The sequence below is a fragment of the Pelophylax lessonae genome (genome assembly GCF_965119305.1).
Source record: "Pelophylax lessonae genome assembly, chromosome: 2".
Lineage (NCBI taxonomy): Eukaryota > Metazoa > Chordata > Amphibia > Anura > Ranidae > Pelophylax > Pelophylax lessonae.
The window spans coordinates 740,628,835-740,646,900 of record NC_138769.1 but is presented as its reverse complement, the minus strand read 5'-3'; the positions used below and the strand labels follow the sequence as shown (position 1 = coordinate 740,646,900).

The following is an 18,066-nucleotide window of genomic DNA, read 5'->3' as shown; positions in this document are numbered from 1 at the left end:
GTTTGGTAGCAATTCTTGGCGTTCCATGACATGTATTTTACACCACTACCATCAGCTTGAACCGTTACCCCCCTCCTCCTCCACACCATTACACCACCACCAGCCTGAACCATTATCCCCCCTCCCCACGCCATTACACCCCCACCACCACCAGCCTGAACCGTTACCCCCCCCTCTCCTTCCCCACACTATTACACCACCACCCTGAACCGTTACCCCTCCCCACACCATTACACCACCACCAGCCTGAACCGTTAACCCCCCCCCACACCATTACACCACCACCAGTCTGAACCATTGCTACAAGGCAGGATGGATCCATGAGCCAAATTCTGACCCCGCCATCGGAATGTCACAGCTGAAATCCAGACTCATGACGGCAGGCAACGTTTTTCCAATCTTCTATTGTCCAATTTTGGTGATCCTGTGTGAATTGTAGCCTCGGTTTTCTGTTCTTAGCTGACAGGAGTGGCACCCGGTGTGGTCTTCTGCTTCTGTAGCCCATCTGTGTTGTGCGTTCAGAGATGGTATTCTGCATACCTTGGATGTAACGAGTGGTTATTTGAGTTACTGTTGCCTTTCTATCATCTGGAACCAGTCTGCCCGTTCTGCTCTGATCTCTGTCACCAACACTTTAAAGTGGTTCTAAAACCTAAGAATTCCCTGCATTGACATAAAAAGTATTGACCCCCCCCCTTATACTTATCGGAGTCCCCACTCGATCCAGTGCTGTGCCCGCTATCTACTCTCACTTCCCAGCCTCATAGTCTTTGCTGAGGCAGTGGGAGAAATTGGCTCCCGCTGTTGTCAGTCAAATCCTGTGACAAGGTAACGGAGGCAGGCCTGAGCTGCGCTGCCTGTGTCTATGGACACAGGCCAGGCTGAGCTACGCTGCCTGTGTCTATAGACACAGGCAGCACAGTTCGGGATCAAGCCTGCAGCTGTGCCATGATAGGAAGCGGCTTTCTATGGTGTCACACCAAGAAGAGCAGCCAGGAGCAGCACCGGAGGACCCCAGAAGAGGAGATTCGGGGCCACTTTGTGATACTCTCAGATAAGTATAAATGAGTTTGCAATCATTTTAAGGGAAGTTTAAGAATTGTCCAGAACATTGCTGTATACAAAGCAGATATATAACGAGGTTCTACAACAAAGTATCCATTAATGTATCCATATTCTTATGAAGTCGGAAATGATGCAAAGTAAAAACATGACACAGAGCTCCTGAGGGTACAAGACAGGTAGAAATCCCCCCTCTTCCATTATTACACAAGCTGCAGGTTCACAGTTCTTGTTTTCTCTGCTACAAGTTTCTATTTCTGGGAAATGTTGTCATGCCTTGAGGAACAATACATTCCAGAGTTCAGAGATCAGCCAGATCCAAGACAGAAACTCGAAAACAGAAAGTATAAATAAAATTCCTCTGTGTCAGCAGCTATTTTCTAATCCAGTTAATGGATTGTATGTGGGGACTTCCCCCTCACCTAAGAGAGAAGACCAGGAGACAATTTTCTACCTTATGGAGGGCCATGTTGGAGGTGTGATATGCCAGGAGGAATGTAATCAACGTCAGGAGCAGAGTGTTTTCTACCTTATGGAGGGCCGTGTTGGAGGTATGATATCCCGGTGATGGGTATAATTTAGAAAGGTAGAGAGAAGGTCAGGAGCAGAGTATTTTCTACCTTATGGAGGGCCGTGTTGGAGGTGTGATATGCCAGGAGGAATGTAATCGTCAGGAGTAGAGAATTTTCTACCTTATGGAGGGCCATGTTGGAGGTGTGATATGCCAGGAGGAATGTAATCAACATCAGGAGCAGAGTGTTTTCTACCTTATGGAGGGCCGTGTTGGAGGTGTGATATGCCAGGAGGAATGTAATCAACGTCAGGAGTAGAGAATTTTCTACCTTATGGAGGGTCATGTTGGAGGTGTGATATCCCGGTGATGGGTATAATTTAGAAAGGTAGAGAGAAGGTCAGGAGCAGAGTATTTTCTACCTTATGGAGGGCCGTTTTGGAGGTGTGATATGCCAGGAGGAACGTAATCAACGTCAGGAGTAGAGAATTTTCTACCTTATGGAGGGCCATGTTGGAGGTGTGATATGCCAGGAGGAATGTAATCATCGTCAGGAGCAGAGTGTTTTCTACCTTATGGAGGGCCGTGTTGGAGGTGTGATATGCCAGGAGGAATGTAAGCAACGTCAGGAGTAGAGAATTTTCTACCTTATGGAGGGTCATGTTGGAGGTGTGATATCCCAGTGATGGGTATAATTTAGGAAGGTAGAGAGAAGGTCAGGAGCAGAGTGTTTTCTACCTTATGGAGGGTCATGTTGCAGGTGTGATATGCCAGTAGGAACATAATCATGGTCAGGAGTAGAGTGTTTTCTATCTTATGCAGGTCATGTTGGAGGGATGAAATCTTGGGGATGGGTGTAATCAAAAGGGTATAGAAAAGGTCAGGAGCAGAGTATTTTCTACCTTATGGAGGGTCATGTTGGAGATGTGATATCCCGTGATGGGTATAATTTAGGAAGGTAGAGAGAAGGTCAGGAACAGAGTATTTTCTATATTTTGGAACAGTCATGTTGGAGATGTGATAGCCCAGTGGTGGGTGTAATCAGAAAGGTAGATAGAAGGTCAGGAGCAGAGTATTTTCTACCTTATGGAGGGTCATGTTGGAGGTGTGATGTCCCGGTGGTGGGTGTAATTTAAGATGGTAGAGAGAAGGTCAGGAGCAGAGTATTTTCTATCTTTTGGAACAGTCATGTTGGAGATGTGATAGCCCAGTGGTGGGTGTAATCAGAAAGGTAGAGAGAAGGTCAGGAGCAGAGTATTTTGTACCTTATGGAGGGCCATGTTGGAGGTGTGAAATGCCAGTAGGAACGTAATCAAAGTCAGGAGTAGAGTGTTTTCTATCTTATGCAGGTCATGTTGGAGGGATGAAATCTTGGTAATGGGTGTAATCAAAAGGGTATAGAAAAGGTCAGGAGCAGAGTATTTTCTACCTAATGGAGGGCCGTGTTGGAGGTGTGATGTCCCGGTGATGGGTATAATTTAAGGTAGAGAGAAGGTCAGGAGCAGAGTATTTTCTATCTTTTGGAACGGTCATGTTGGAGATGTGATATCCCAGTGGTGGGTGTAATCAGAAAGGTAAAGAGAAGGTCAGGAGCAGAGTATTTTCTACCTTATGGAGGGTCATGTTGGAGGTGTGATATGCCAATAGTGAATGGAATCAGAAAGGTAAAGAGAAGATCAGGAGCAGAGTATTGCTGTTTTATGGAAGTCATATTGGAGGTGTGATATTCCGGTGATGGGTGTAATCAGAAAGGTAGAGAGAAGGTCAGGAGCAGAGTTTTTTCAACCTTATAGAGCAGGGGTCTTCAAACTATGGCCCTCCAGTTGTTCAGGAACTACATATCCCATCATGCCTTGTCCTGTCTGTGAATGCCAGAGTTTTGCAATGCCTCATGGGATGTGTAGTTCTGCAACAGCTGGAGGGTCGTAGTTTGAGGATCCCTGTTATAGAGGGACATGTTGGAGGTGTGATATTTCCGATGGTGGGTGTAATCAAGAAGGTAGAGAGAAGGTCAGGAGCAGAGTATTTTCTATCTTATAGAAAATACATTTTAAACACTTTGGTACATACGATTAAAAATAATTCTGATAGACATAGGTACATACATATATGCATGCAGGAATGGACTGCTACCTTGACAAACACCGAAGAACAAACCTGGGACTGCTGGATGCCCTGGGCGCACTTCACAGGTATGGAGGCCTACCTACGGGCAAATGGCTGAGTTGGTGCAGAGTGTTTTGGAACCCGCTGGGCCTCTGCCCTGGTCTTCCCCCACTCTTTTTCTCCCACCTCCTTCCTTCTTTTTCTTCTCCTCACCCCATCCCCATCTCCCTACCTCTATTTTGACTCCTCACTTCTTCTACTTTCAGAGGTTTCTCCTCTGCTGCCTATTATCCTACCTACAGATTATTTTACTATATCAGGTTCCGTCCCTCGAAGATTGAATGTTAGGTGCACTCGGTTTTGTTATGGTGTCATCTGCGCCCTTTTTTTTTTCTTTCGAAAACTCAAAGTTTGTCTGCAGTGTTTAAATGTGAAGTAATCTATTTGTATAGGATTACCTATAGCGCTTGCTTAAATTTCTAGAAAATTATACAATAATGAAAAACAGTCCTAACGCTGTTTGAGATATTCAAAAATTGTTAAAGTGCATATGAAGTGTAACAAAACCCCCGTGATCCAATGTAAGTAGTATATCAAAAATTTAAATACTTTAAGATATATATAAATTCATATAAATTCAAAGAATATTAATGGTAAAAACACAAGTTCATAAACGGTGCATGAGGAATGTAAATACTCTCACAAATTTTCCATATAGTTCATGTGCAAAAAAATGACTTCTAGTGATGAAAGTTCAATTCAATAAAGTGCACAGTGAATAGTGCCTAGTGCTTGGTGATAGGTTTTCCACTCTATCCCTGGTATCACTCCTTATGCTCCACCGTGACAGATAGAAGAATTTCTCACTCACCAGATCACTTGGGTCCTATGTGCCTTACGACACTAGGACCATAAGAGCTTGGGTGACCCCTCAGGGCCGGGATACATTCCCTCCAGATGGATACCTTCTCCTATAGCAACGCTCCTCCTGCTATTCACCTCCAACCAAGGATATATACAAAAGAAGGGGAAGGTCCAGATAGTGCAGTAACGTTTTTTCAACAGGTAATTTTATTGCACAATATCCAAACAAGCCATTACAGGGTCCAAACGTAGATAAAAAGGAATAAAGATGGATAAACCACCGTCACATATGCGATCTACGGCGTGGAGAGCGGCACTTCCGGCTTGCGTTCCACCCAGCTCATGTGACGTCACGACGTGCGTTCCACCTAATGTGTTTCGTCATTGGCTAGACGTCTGCAGCAGAGCCGGTACAAGGGGGGGGCAGAAGGGGGGCCCTGGGCGGCACCATTTAGTAGAGGAAGGGGGCGCAGCGCAGCACAGGTGAAGTGTGTGTGACTACTAACACACCGGGCGGGCAGGCGAGCGGCCGCTAATAGCTGTAATGAAGTGAGACCTTCACTTCCCTGTCAGGAGGGTATCTCCACTGACAGGGAAGTGAAAGGCTCACTTCGTTACAGGCAGCCATTAGCGGCTGCTCACCTGCCCGCCTGGTGTGTTAGTTCATACCAGGGGCGGACTGACCCATCTGACTGAGACACGAGTACGGACACAGCTTGGTCAGCTTGGCATGGCACTACTCCCGGTTTTTAAGATCGGCGTCTATAGGAAATCTTGGTCAACGTGACATAGCACTGCTGCCGGTTTTTAACATTGGCGTCTAGGGGAAATCTCAGTCAGCTTGACATGGCACTGCTCCCTGTCTAACATTGGCATCTATGGGAAATCTTGGACAGCTTGGCATGGCACTGCTCCCTGTCTAAAATTGGTCAGCTTGACATAGCACTGCTCCTTGTTTTTAACATTGGCATCTATGGGAAATATTGGTTTTGAAATTACACTGACTTTTTCTATATACCCCGGAGCAGGGGGGGGTGCAGTTTGCCATCTTTGCCCTGGGCACCAGATGACCTTGTCCCGGCACTGGTCTGCAGTGTACCATGGTTTATCTGCTACCGCTCATTGCTCACCCGACGGCACCGGTTGAATCGATGTACTCATATGTTACTGTATCTGCCTTGTTGTTTTTCTCTGATGTTTTACGTGGCAATGTTCTTGCTTTGGTTTTTTTTACTGGTACTTTGCTTTCAATAAAGAAATTAAAAAAAAAATCCAAAAACATTCATCTCAGATACATTGTCAAATACTGGAGTTCGTGCTCATATACACCTAGCAAAAGCTAAGCAGGCACATCACCACCATGACACCATCTAACCTGTAGCTAAGCAAAGTCACAAATATTCATCCAAATCAAGTGAATTTAGGAGTCTTATGGTCTATTCCAGGGGTCTTCAAACTATGGCCCTCTAGTTGTTTAGGAACTACAATTCCCATCATTGCCTAGTCATGTCTGTCAATGTCAGAGTTTTACAAATGCCTTATGGGATGTGTAGTTCTGCAACAGCTGGAGGGCCGTAGTTTGAGGATCTCTGGTCTATTCGGACAGCATAATATTCTCTGGTATACCAGTTCCCGTGAGCTGAGAACCGGGGAGTCAAACCGTAGTCCCCATACCTTTTCAAACTTGCCTGGGCAACCCTGGCGTCTAAACATATGGTTTTCCAGAAATAAAGCCTGGCCCACAGCAGACACCCATGACTTACAGGCATTCCTTAGGAATAAAAAGTATATAAACTATCTTAGGATCAGTGGCGGCCAGTTTATAGGGGGCGCAGGGGCGCCGCCCCCCCCCCAATCGGCATCTGCAAAGAAAAAAAAAGAAATTACCATTTAAAGCCTACTAGGGGCGCCGGTCCTATTGCTGGCTATGGGGGGGGGGGGGTTTGGCAGCCCATGTGCTGCCAGGCAGAGGCGCCGATTCTGGGTGCTACCAGGGCGCAGAGCAATGCGCCCTGACACTCCCCACTAGTCCTGTCCTGGCTGTGATTGGTCCAGACTCCCGCCTGGACCAATCATTCAGGACATCCCGGCTGACGTTGCGTGGGGGCGGTGCGTGCGTCAGTCACTCACCGTCGTCACCTTCCCGCCCACCGTCAGACCGAGGAGGAGCAGCGGCGTGCGTGGTCGGGCGAGAGAGGTGTCTCCCGTCTTCAGCAGCCCACAGCACAGCAGTCCGTCTGGTCGAGTGAGCCAGCCCAAGAGCAGGTAAGTGACGATTGCAGCAGCCAGTGTCTCCGTCTCTCCTCTCTCTCCACTCTCACCCAGGGCAACGGCGGTGTAAGGTGTCCATATGTCCTCGGGTTGTGCGCAGACTCAGAGCTGGAACTGACCAGGCCAGGACACGTCTTCCTCCGTCCTCTCCCAGCCACCAGTCTCCTGGTCCTGGATATGGCGAAGTTTAAGCTATTTGCTTTTGGGTTTAACTTTGCCTGATGTACAATGTACCTGTGCCATGCCTGTACCATGACCTGTGCCATGCCTGTACCATGACCTGTGCCATGCCTATACCATGACCTGTGCCATGCCTATACCATCATCTGTGCCATGCCTGTACCATCACCTGTGCCATGGCTTTACCATGACATGTGCCATGCCCTTACCATCTCCTGTACCATGACCTGTGACATGCCTGTACCAAGACCTGTGACATGCCTGTACCATGACCTGTGATATGCCTGTACCATCACCTGTGCCATGCCCTTACCATCACCTGTGCCATGCCTATACCATCTCCTGTACCATGCCTGTACCATCACCTGTGCTATGACCTGTTCCATGTCCTTACCATGACCTGTGCCATGCCTATACCATCTCCTGTACCATGACCTGTGCCATGCCTGTACCATGACCTGTACCATGGCCTGTGACATGCCTGTACCATGACCTGTGCCAGTAGCTGTGTGAGCGCCACTGCTCAGGATCCCTTCACACCAGGTGCAATGGGACTATGTTGGGCCGCTAAACACAGTGCAGTCTCACCGCAAGACAAGGCAAAATGCCTTGTGTCCTGTGTGCCCGGTTCACACCGCTGCATTGGGGTGGTGTGCGGGCGGTATGCGGTAAAGAAAAGTACAGCAGGCCATACTTTTACTTTTTAACGCAGTGCAGTGCGAGGCAATCCACCGCCTCGTACCACTCAGAGACCAATGGCACTTAATGAAATGTCATAATTGACATCAGGTTCTGAGATCAGTGAACTGGCAAGGAATTGGCACTGCATTGATCCCTCCGGATCACGGCGCACACCAGCCTCGGCTTTGTAATGCAGCGGCTTGTGTGAATTAGCCCTCAGGCTGTCAAAATAAGTCCAATTAAAGTCATGGAAAGTGATAGTATAGGATTATTTGGGCAACGGCCCAAGGTTTCACTGTGAACAAAGGATACATTCATCTTTACAGAATGGTGATCCATTGTGGGGAATCAAACGTTGTATTGTTACACGGTGTTGGAAAGAAATGAGTAACACCGATACTGTTGTGTCTTATCACAATGTACAAGTCTGATGACTATAGTTCCAGAAGGTTAAAGTTTTTGTTGGCAGGTAGGCCTTTCCTCGGCCTGTTGATGAAGTGGAGGAGCGGGAGATTCCGAAGGAAACTGACTGTGAGGTCATACGGTTTACAGGAAAACTGAAATGAAATTAAGTCTACTGGGACAGGAAAGCAAAAGAGCGATGTGCTAGGTGGACTAATAACAGCTAAGAACCTTAGGAGGTGATGGCATGGTCAGCGCAATCCAACTATCCACAGCCTTGAAGTGATATTAAAGTCTATTTTTTAAAAAAAACAAACCTATTATACTTACCTGCCCTGTATAGTGGTTTTGCACAGAGCAGCCACGATCCTCTTCTTCTCAGGTCCCTCGCTGGTGTTCCTTGACCCTCCCTCCTTCTGAGTGCCCCCAGAGCAAGCAGCTTGCAAAGGGGGCACCCAAGCAGGCTCACTCCCGAGCTGCGGCTCTGGGTGTCCATTCACACATGGAGCCGCGGCTCGGCCCCGCTTGCTCTCTCTCCTAAAGGGCTCAGTGGCTGTGATTGTCAGCAATGGCACTCTGGTTGAGAAAGGCTGTTCTATGTAGTGATAGAGAGGGAGAAGTGAAAAATGAATTAACCACTTTAGCCCCGGAGGATTTTCCTGCCTAATGTCCAGGCCACTTTTGCGATTCGGCACTGTGAGACTTTAACTGACAATTGCGCGGTCACGCAATGCCGTACCCAAACAAAATTTACGTCCTTTTTTCCCCACAAACACAACCTTTTGGTGGTATTTGATCACCTCTGCGCTTTTCATTTTTTGCGATATCAATAAAAAAAACAGCGAAAATTTTGCGAAAAAATTGACATTTTCTACTTTGACAGTTAAAAAATATCCAATAAATTACATTTTTGTCATATATTTAGGCCAAAATGTATTTAGCTACATGTCTTTCACAAAAAAATCCTCAATGAGCGTATTTTTAACCGCTTTAAGACCGGAAGATTTTACCCCATTAGTGACCAGGCTATATTTTGCGATTCGGCACTGCGTTACTTTAATGGAAAATTGCGTGGTCGTGCGACGCTGTACCCAAATTTAATTTATGTCCTTTTTCCCCCCCACAAACAGAGCTTTATTTTGGTGGTATTTGATCACCTGTGCGATTTTTACTTTTTGAAAAAAAGTGCGACAATTTTGATAAAAAAAAAAAAAACTATATTTTTTACATTCTGATATACAACATTCCCAAAAAAAAATTTATAAATCAAATTTTTTTAACATTTTAGGCAAATTTGTTTTCTGCTACATATTTTAGGTAAAAAAAATCACAATAAGCGTATTTTGATTGGTTTGCGCAAAAGTTATTGCGTTTACTAACTACAGGAAAGATTTCTGTCATTTTTATTGTTTATCTTTTTTACTATTAATGGCGGCGATCTACGATTTTTAGCGGGACTGCGACATTGCGGTGGACAGATCGGACCCCTGACTGACATTTTTGACACTTTTGGGGGTACCAGTGACATTACTACAGTAATCAGTGCTATAAATATGCACTATTACTGTAATAATGACACTGGCAGGGAAGGGGTTAACTTTATTGGTGATGAAGGGGTTAAATGTATGCCTCATGCTTACCGACGCGTGTGGGGGGAGGGGATTGTGTGACAGAGACACTGATCGCAGGGTCAGCTATGCTGAATCCTGTAATCTGTCCCTGCCTGTCACAGAGGAGATCCACCCACTTTGTTTACACAATGAGGCGGATTTCCTCACTCGATCCCCGACGATCGGGGCAGAGCGGCGGTGATCACCGCCTCTCCTCCCCTGGCCCGACTCCCACTGTGACTGAATACAGCGGGAGCGAGCCTCCGACGGCGCGTGAGTGCCGCCGAGAGAGGGGAGAGTCTGGTAACGTAGGTCTACGTCGCCAGAAGTTAACGAGCCACTTTGCCGCAGTACCAGCTCAGTGAGCAGTGGTAAAGTCGTTAAGCAAGTAGTGCTTTTGTATATACCTACTGTATATATATATATATATATATATAGACAGTACAGTATCTCACAAAAGTGAGTACACCCCTCACATTTTTTTGAAATTCCCAAAAAAAAAAAAATGTAAAAATCAAAATTTTTTAACATTTAAGGCCAATTTGTTTTCTGCTACATGTTTGGTAAAAAAAAATGGCAATAAGCGTATTTTGATTGGTTTGCGCAAAAGTTATTGCGTTTACTAACTAAGGGAAAGATTTTTGTCATTTTTGTTGTTTTTTTTTAAACGAGTAATGGCGGCCATCTGCGATTTTTTTTGCGGGACTGCGACATTGCGGTGGACAGATCGGACCCTTGACTGACATTTTTGACACTTTTGGGGGTACCAGTGACATTACTACAGTAATCAGTGCTGTACATATGCACTGTCACTGTAAAAATGACACTGGCAGAGAAGGGGTTAACTTTATTGGTGATGCAGGGGTTAAGTGTGTCCCTAGGGGAGTGCTTCTAACTGTGAAGGGGTGTGGCTTGTGATGTGACCACAGAGACATACGATCCAACATAGCAGGACTGTATGATCTCTGCAGTTACACCAGGGAGAATGACAGACGGCTTTGTTTACATGAGCCGCCTGCCTTTCTCCCTCTGCAACGGATGATCGCGAGTGACCGGCGGACTTCGGGTCCGCCGGGCACACGCGTGGGGGTGTCCGTGAACGAGCGGGGGCAGGAGCGCGCCTCCGGCCGCGTGCGCTCTCCCCCTGGAGGCTCACAGGCGAGCGATGTAGTAATAGGTCACTTTGCCTGTGAGGGGCGCTGACTGCCGCAGTAAATATACTGACGGCAGTCGGCAAGTGGTTAATGTCTAAACTGCTGGCAACAAAAGTGAGTACACCCCTAAGTGACAATGTCCAAATTTAGCCCAAGGTGTCAATATTTTGTGTGGCCACCATTATTTTCCAGCACTGCCTTAACCCTCTTGGGCATGGAGGTCACCAGAGCTTCACAGGTTGCCACTGGAGTCCTCTTCCCCTCCTCCATGATGACATCACAGAGCTGGTGGGTGTTAGAGACCTTGCGCTCCTCCACCTTCTGTTTGAGGATCCCCACAGATGCTCAATAGGGTTTAGGTCTGGAGACATGCTTGGCCAGTCCATCACCTTTACCCTCAGCTTCTTTGGCAAGGCAGTGGTCATCTTGGAGGTGTGTTTGGGGTCGTTATGTTGGAATACTGCCCTGCGGCCAAGTCTCTGAAGGGAGGGGATCATGCTCTGCTTCAGTATGTCACAGTACATGTTGGCATTCATGGTTCCCAGTGCAAAGAAGTAGTAGAACCGCACTCAGGTAGATGAAAGTAAAATAATACTTTTTTATTCTTCAAATCATAGATGAACAGACACGTTAACCTTTGGATTGCCTGTTCCCCTGCACTGTCTGTTCATCTATGATTTGAAGAATAAAAAAGTATTATTTTACTTTCATCTACCTGAGTGCGGTTCTACTACTTCTTTGCACTTCATCCGGATGACGGGTCTTACCAGCACCAGGTCGGACTTACACACCTGAGCGGCTCTATCTCTCCCATACCATTCATGGTTCCCAGGCACAGAGATCGCAGTTTCAGCACTGATCTGTCCCTGCCTGTCTGTGAGAAGATCCGCCTGCTTTGTTTACATAAGCAGGTGGGTGTTTCTCGGTTTTTCAGATGATCGCGAGAGGGCAGCGGCAATCGCCTTCGCTCCTCCCGCGGCCCGCCTCCCAGTGTGTCTAAACACAGCAGGAGCGTGGCGCGCCGCCGAAAACCCCACGCACTCCAGGTAGCACGACATGACTGGACGCAGTATAAAAGCGGCGGACAGTCGGCAAGAGGATAAAGACAGGGACAAGACAATTTTGGAACAAAAATTCCCAGGACGCAGTGCACGAAGGCATTTCAGGACATGGGGAACATGCCTGCACACTTTTTTTTTGGGGGGGGGGGTGACATTTTTGCACCCTAACATTTTCTGTACACCCATATTCCACTAGGGGGCAGTGCAGGAAAGCATTTCAGGACATGGGGAACATGCCTGCACAGTTTTTTTTGGAGGTGACATTTTTGGACCCCAACATTTTCTGGACACCCATATTAACTCAACAGAAAAAACTTCATAGTCATGCACACCATAAAGTCTATATCAGCCTCGTGCTCTGATGTTCGTCATCTCAAAACGTTCCGTGCACATCCGTTTCCATCTATTTCAATCCATTTCCATCCATGCACATCCATTCGTTTCCATCCATTTCCATCCATGCACATCCATCCGTTTCCATCCGTGCACATCCGTTTCCATCTATTTCCATCCGTTTCAACCCATTTCCATCCGTGCACATCCGTTTCCATCCATGCACATCCATTTCCATCGGTTTCCATCCGTGCACAACCATTTCCATTTGTTTCCATCCATTTCCATCGGTTTCCATCTATTTCCATCCGTGCACATCCATTTCCATCCGTTTCCATCCATTTCCATCTATTTCCATCCGTTTCCATCTGTGCACATCCATTTCCATCCGTGCACATCCATTTCCATCCGTGCACATCCGTTTCCATCCGTGCACATCCGTTTCCATCCGTGCACATCCGTTTCCATCCGTGCACATCCATTTCCATCAGTTTCCATCCATGCACATCCATTTCCATCTGTTTCCATCCGTGCACATCAGTTTCTATCCGTTTCCACCCATTTCTATCCGTTTTCATCCATTTCCACCCATTTCCATCCGTGCACATCCATTTCCATTTGTTTCCATCCATTTCCATTTGTTTCCACCCATTTCCATCCGTGCACATCCGTTTCCATCCATGCACAAACATTTCCATTCGTTTCCATCCATTTCCATCTATTTCCATCCGTGCACATCCGTTTCCATCCGTGCACATCCGTTTCCATCTATTTCCATCCGTGCACAACCATTTCCATTAGTTTCCATCCATTTCCATCCGTTTTTTATCCGTGCACATCCGTTTCCATCCGTGCACATCCATTTCCATCCGTGCACATCCATTTCCATCCGTGCACATCCATTTCCATCCGTGCACATCCATTTCCATCAGTTTCCATCTATTTCCATCCGTGCACATCCGTTTCCATCCGTGCACATCCATTTCCATCCGTGCACATCCATTTCCATCCGTGCACATCCATTTCCATCCGTGCACATCCATTTCCATCAGTTTCCATCTATTTCCATCCGTGCACATCCGTTTCCATCCGTGCACATCCATGTCCATCTGTTTCCATCCGTGCACATCAGTTTCTATCCGTTTTCATCCATTTCCACTCATTTCTATCCGTTTCCACCCATTTCTATCCGTTTCCACCCATTTCCATCCGTTTCCACCCATTTCCATCTGTTTCCACCAATTTCCATCCGATTCCATCCATTTCCACCCGATTCCATCCGTTTCCACCCATTTCCATCCGTTTCCACCTGATTCCATCCGTTTCCACCTCACCTTCCTCTGACCCGCACCTCACCTTCCTCTGAACTGCACCTGACCTGCACCTGACCTTCCTCTGACCAGTGGCTGACCTGCACCTGACCAGCACCTGACCTGCACCTGACCTTCCTCTGACCCGCACCTGACCTGCCTCTGACCCGCACCTGACCTTCCTCTGAACTGCACCTGACCTTCCTCTGACCAGTGGCTGACCTGCACCTGACCTGCCTCTGACCAGCACCTGACCTTCCTCTGATCCGCACCTGACCTTCCTCTGACCCGCACCTGACCTTCCTCTGACCCGCACCTGACCTGCCTCTGACCCGCACCTGACCTTCCTCTGACCAGTGGCTGACCTTCCTCTGACCTGCACCTGGCTTTACTCTGACCCGCACCTGACCTGCCTCTGACCCACACCTGACCTGCCTCTGACCCACACCTGACCTGCATCTGACTTTACTCTGACCCACACCTGACTTTCCTCTGACCCGCACCTGACCTTCCTCTGAACTGCACTTGACCTTCCTCTGACCAGCACCTGACCTTCCTCTGACCAGGCTCCTGACCTTCCTCTGACCTGCCTCTGGCCCGCACCTGATCTTCCTCTGACCTGCACCTGACCTTCCTCTGACCTGCACCTGACCTTCCTCTGACCCGCACCTGACCTTCCTCTGAACTGCACCTGACCTTCCTCTGACCCACACCTGACCTTCCTCTGACCAGTGGCTGACCTTCCTCTGACCTGCACCTGGCTTTACTCTGAACTGCCTCTGACCCACACCTGACCTTCCTCTGACCAGTGGCTGACCTTCCTCTGACCTGCACCTGACTTTACTCTGACCCACACCTGACTTTCCTCTGACCCGCACCTGACCTTCCTCTGAACTGCACTTGACCTTCCTCTGACCAGCACCTGACCTGCCTCTGACCAGGCTCCTGACCTTCCTCTGAACCGTACCTGATCTTCCTCTGACCTGCACCTGACCTTCCTCTGACCAGTGGCTGACCCGCACCTGACTTTCCTCTGACCAGCACCTGACCTTCCTCTGACCCGCACCTGACCTGCCTCTGACCCGCACCTGACCTGCCTCTGACCCGCACCTGACCTTCCTCTGACCAGCACCTGACCTTCCTCTGACCCGCATCTGACCATCCTCTGACCCGCACCTGACCTTCCTCTGACCAGCACCTGACCTGCCTCTGACCCGCACCTGACCTGCCTCTGACCCACACCTGACCTTCCTCTGACCCGCACCTGACCTTCCTCTGACCCGCACCTGACCAGCTCTGACCAGCACCTGACCTTCCTCTGACCCGCACCTGACCTTCCTCTGAACTGCATCTGACCTGCCTCTGACCCGCACCTGACCTTCCTCTGAACTGACCCTGACCTGTCTCTGAACCACACCTGACCTGCCTCTGACCCGCACCTGACCTTCCTCTGACCAGTTGCTGACCTTCCTCTGACCTGCACCTGACCACCTCTGAACTGCACCTGACCTTCCTCTGAACTGCACCTGACCTTCCTCTGAACTGCACCTGACCTTCCTCTGACCCGCACCTGACCTTCCTCTGACCCGCACCTGACCTTCCTCTGAACTGCACTTGACCTTCCTCTGACCAGCACCTGACCTGCCTCTGACCAGGCTCCTGACCTTCCTCTGACCCGCACCTGATCTTCCACTGACCAGTACCTGACCTTCCTCTGACCAGCACCTGACCTGCCTCTGACCCGCACCTGACCCTCTGAACTGCACCTGACCTTCCTCTGACCCGCACCTGACCTGCCTCTGACCCACACCTGACCTTCCTCTGACCCGCACCTGACCTTCCTCTGACCCGCACCTGACCTTCCTCTGACCCGCACCTGACTTTCCTCTGACCCTCCTCTGAACTGCCTCAGGTCAGGTGCAGTTCAGAGGAAGGTCAGGTGCGGGTCAGTCTCTGAACCACACCTGACCTGCCTCTGAACCACACCTGACCTTCCTCTGACCAGTTGCTGACCTTCCTCTGACCTGCACCTGACCACCTCTGAACTGCACCTGACCTTCCTCTGACCCGCACCTGACCTTCCTCTGACCCGCACCGGACCTTCCTCTGACCCGCACCGGACCTTCCTCTGACCCGCACCGGACCTTCCTCTGAACTCCTGACCTTCCTCTGACCCGCACCTGACCTTCCTCTGACCAGCACCTGACCTGCCTCTGACCCGCACCTGACCTTCCTCTGAACTGCACCTGACCTTCCTCTGAGCAGCACCTGACCTGCCTCTGAGCAGCACCTGACCTGCCTCTGACCAGCACCTGACCTTCTGACCCGCACCTGACCTTCCTCTGACCCGCACCTGACTGCCTCTGACCCGCACCTGACCTTCCTCTGACCAGGCTCCTGACCTTCCTCTGACCCGTACCTGACCTTTCTCTGACCCGCACCTGCCCTTCCTCTGACCAGTGGCTGACCTTCCTCTGACCCGCACCTGATCTTCCTCTGACCAGCACCTGACCTTCCTCTGACCCGTACCTGACCTTCCTCTGACCAGCACCTGACCTGCCTCTGACCCGCACCTGACCTTCCTCTGACCCGCACCTGACCTGCCTCTGACCCACACCTGACCTTCCTCTGACCCGCACCTGACCTTCCTCTGACCCGCACCTGACTCCTCTGAACTGCATCTGACCTTCCTCTGAACCGCATCTGACCTGCCTCTGACCCGCACCTGACCTGCCTCTGAACTGCACCTGACCTGCCTCTGAGCAGCACCTGACCTGCCTCTGACCAGCTCCTGACCTTCTGACCCGCACCTGACCTTCCTCTGACCCGCACCTGACCTTCCTCTGACCAGGCTCCTGACCTTCCTCTGACCCGTACCTGACCTTTCTCTGACCCGCACCTGCCCTTCCTCTGACCAGTGGCTGACCTTCCTCTGACCCGCACCTGATCTTCCTCTGACCAGCACCTGACCTTCCTCTGACCCGTACCTGACCTTCCTCTGACCAGCACCTGACCTGCCTCTGACCCGCACCTGACCTTCCTCTGACCCACACCTGACCTTCCTCTGACCAGCACCTGACCTGCCTCTGACCCGCACCTGACTTTCCTCTGACCCACACCTGACTTTCCTCTGACCCGCACCTGACCTTCCTCTGAACTGCATCTGACCTGCCTCTGACCCGCACCTGACCTTCCTCTGAACTGCACCTGACCTGTCTCTGAACCACACCTGACCTGTCTCTGAACCACACCTGACCTGTCTCTGAACCACACCTGACCTGTCTCTGAACCACACCTGACCTGCCTCTGAACCACACCTGACCTTCCTCTGACCAGTTGCTGACCTTCCTCTGACCTGCACCTGACCACCTCTGACCTGCACCTGACCTTCCTCTGACCCGCACCTGACCTTCCTCTGACCCGCACCGGACCTTCCTCTGACCCGCACCGGACCTTCCTCTGAACTCCTGACCTTCCTCTGACCCGCACCTGACCTTCCTATGACCCGCACCTGACCTTCCTCTGAACTGCACCTGACCTTCCTCTGAGCAGCACCTGACCTGCCTCTGAGCAGCACCTGACCTGCCTCTGACCAGCACCTGACCTTCTGACCCGCACCTGACCTTCCTCTGACCCGCACCTGACTGCCTCTGACCCTCCTCTGACCAGGCTCCTGACCTTCCTCTGACCCGTACCTGACCTTTCTCTGACCCGCACCTGCCCTTCCTCTGACCAGTGGCTGACCTTCCTCTGACCCGCACCTGACCTGCACCTGACCTTCCTCTGACCAGTGGCTGACCTTCCTCTGACCTGCACCTGACTTTACTCTGACCCGCACCTGACCTTCCTCTGACCAGTGGCTGACCTGCACCTGACTTTACTCTGACCCGCACCTGACTTTCCTCTGACCCGCACCCGACCTTCCTCTGACCCGCACCCGACCTTCCTCTGACCCGCACCCGACCTTCCTCTGACCCGCACCCGACCTGCCTCTGACCTTCCTCTGAACTGCACCTGACCTTCCTCTGACCAGCACCTGACCTTCCTCTGGCCAGTGGCTGACCTTCCTCTGACCTGCACCTGACCTTCCTTTGACCAGTGGCTGACCTCCCCTACAGCCACAATCCCCCCAGTGTGGGGGATGGGCTGTGTAGTCCGGTGTAGTGCCGATTTTTTTCAACTTGCCGAATAATTCAACCATAGGCGTCACTTCCGCCGCGAGTACGAGTGACTAGGAGACTTCCAATAGAACTTGCAATGCAATGCCCTGGTCGCGAGAGTCGATGCCCGTGCACAGCGGCGAACACTGTGCACGAGAGTTGGATTTCTCGGCAAGAAGTTTCAACTCAACTGCGCATGGCCGCTGTACATAGTTGGAGTTTTCAGCAAGCTGTTTTCCCAGACTTTTAAGCTGTTTTCCAAGACTTTTGGAGCTTATATATATATATATATATATATATATATATATATATATAAAGGATTTACAAAAAAAAAATGCAGCATGGTTAACACTACATATAT

General features: G+C 49.8%; 1 long non-coding RNA gene across 1 annotated transcript; it reads left to right on the top strand.

Annotated features, from left to right (window-relative positions):
* The first annotated feature begins 2,586 nt into the window (after positions 1-2,586).
* LOC309547777 lies at positions 2,587-3,258 on the top strand. Its single transcript, XR_014224983.1, has 3 exons — positions 2,587-2,678; positions 2,771-2,860; positions 3,114-3,258. It is a non-coding gene; the product is annotated as an uncharacterized lncRNA (long non-coding RNA).
* The last annotated feature ends 14,808 nt before the right edge of the window (positions 3,259-18,066 follow it).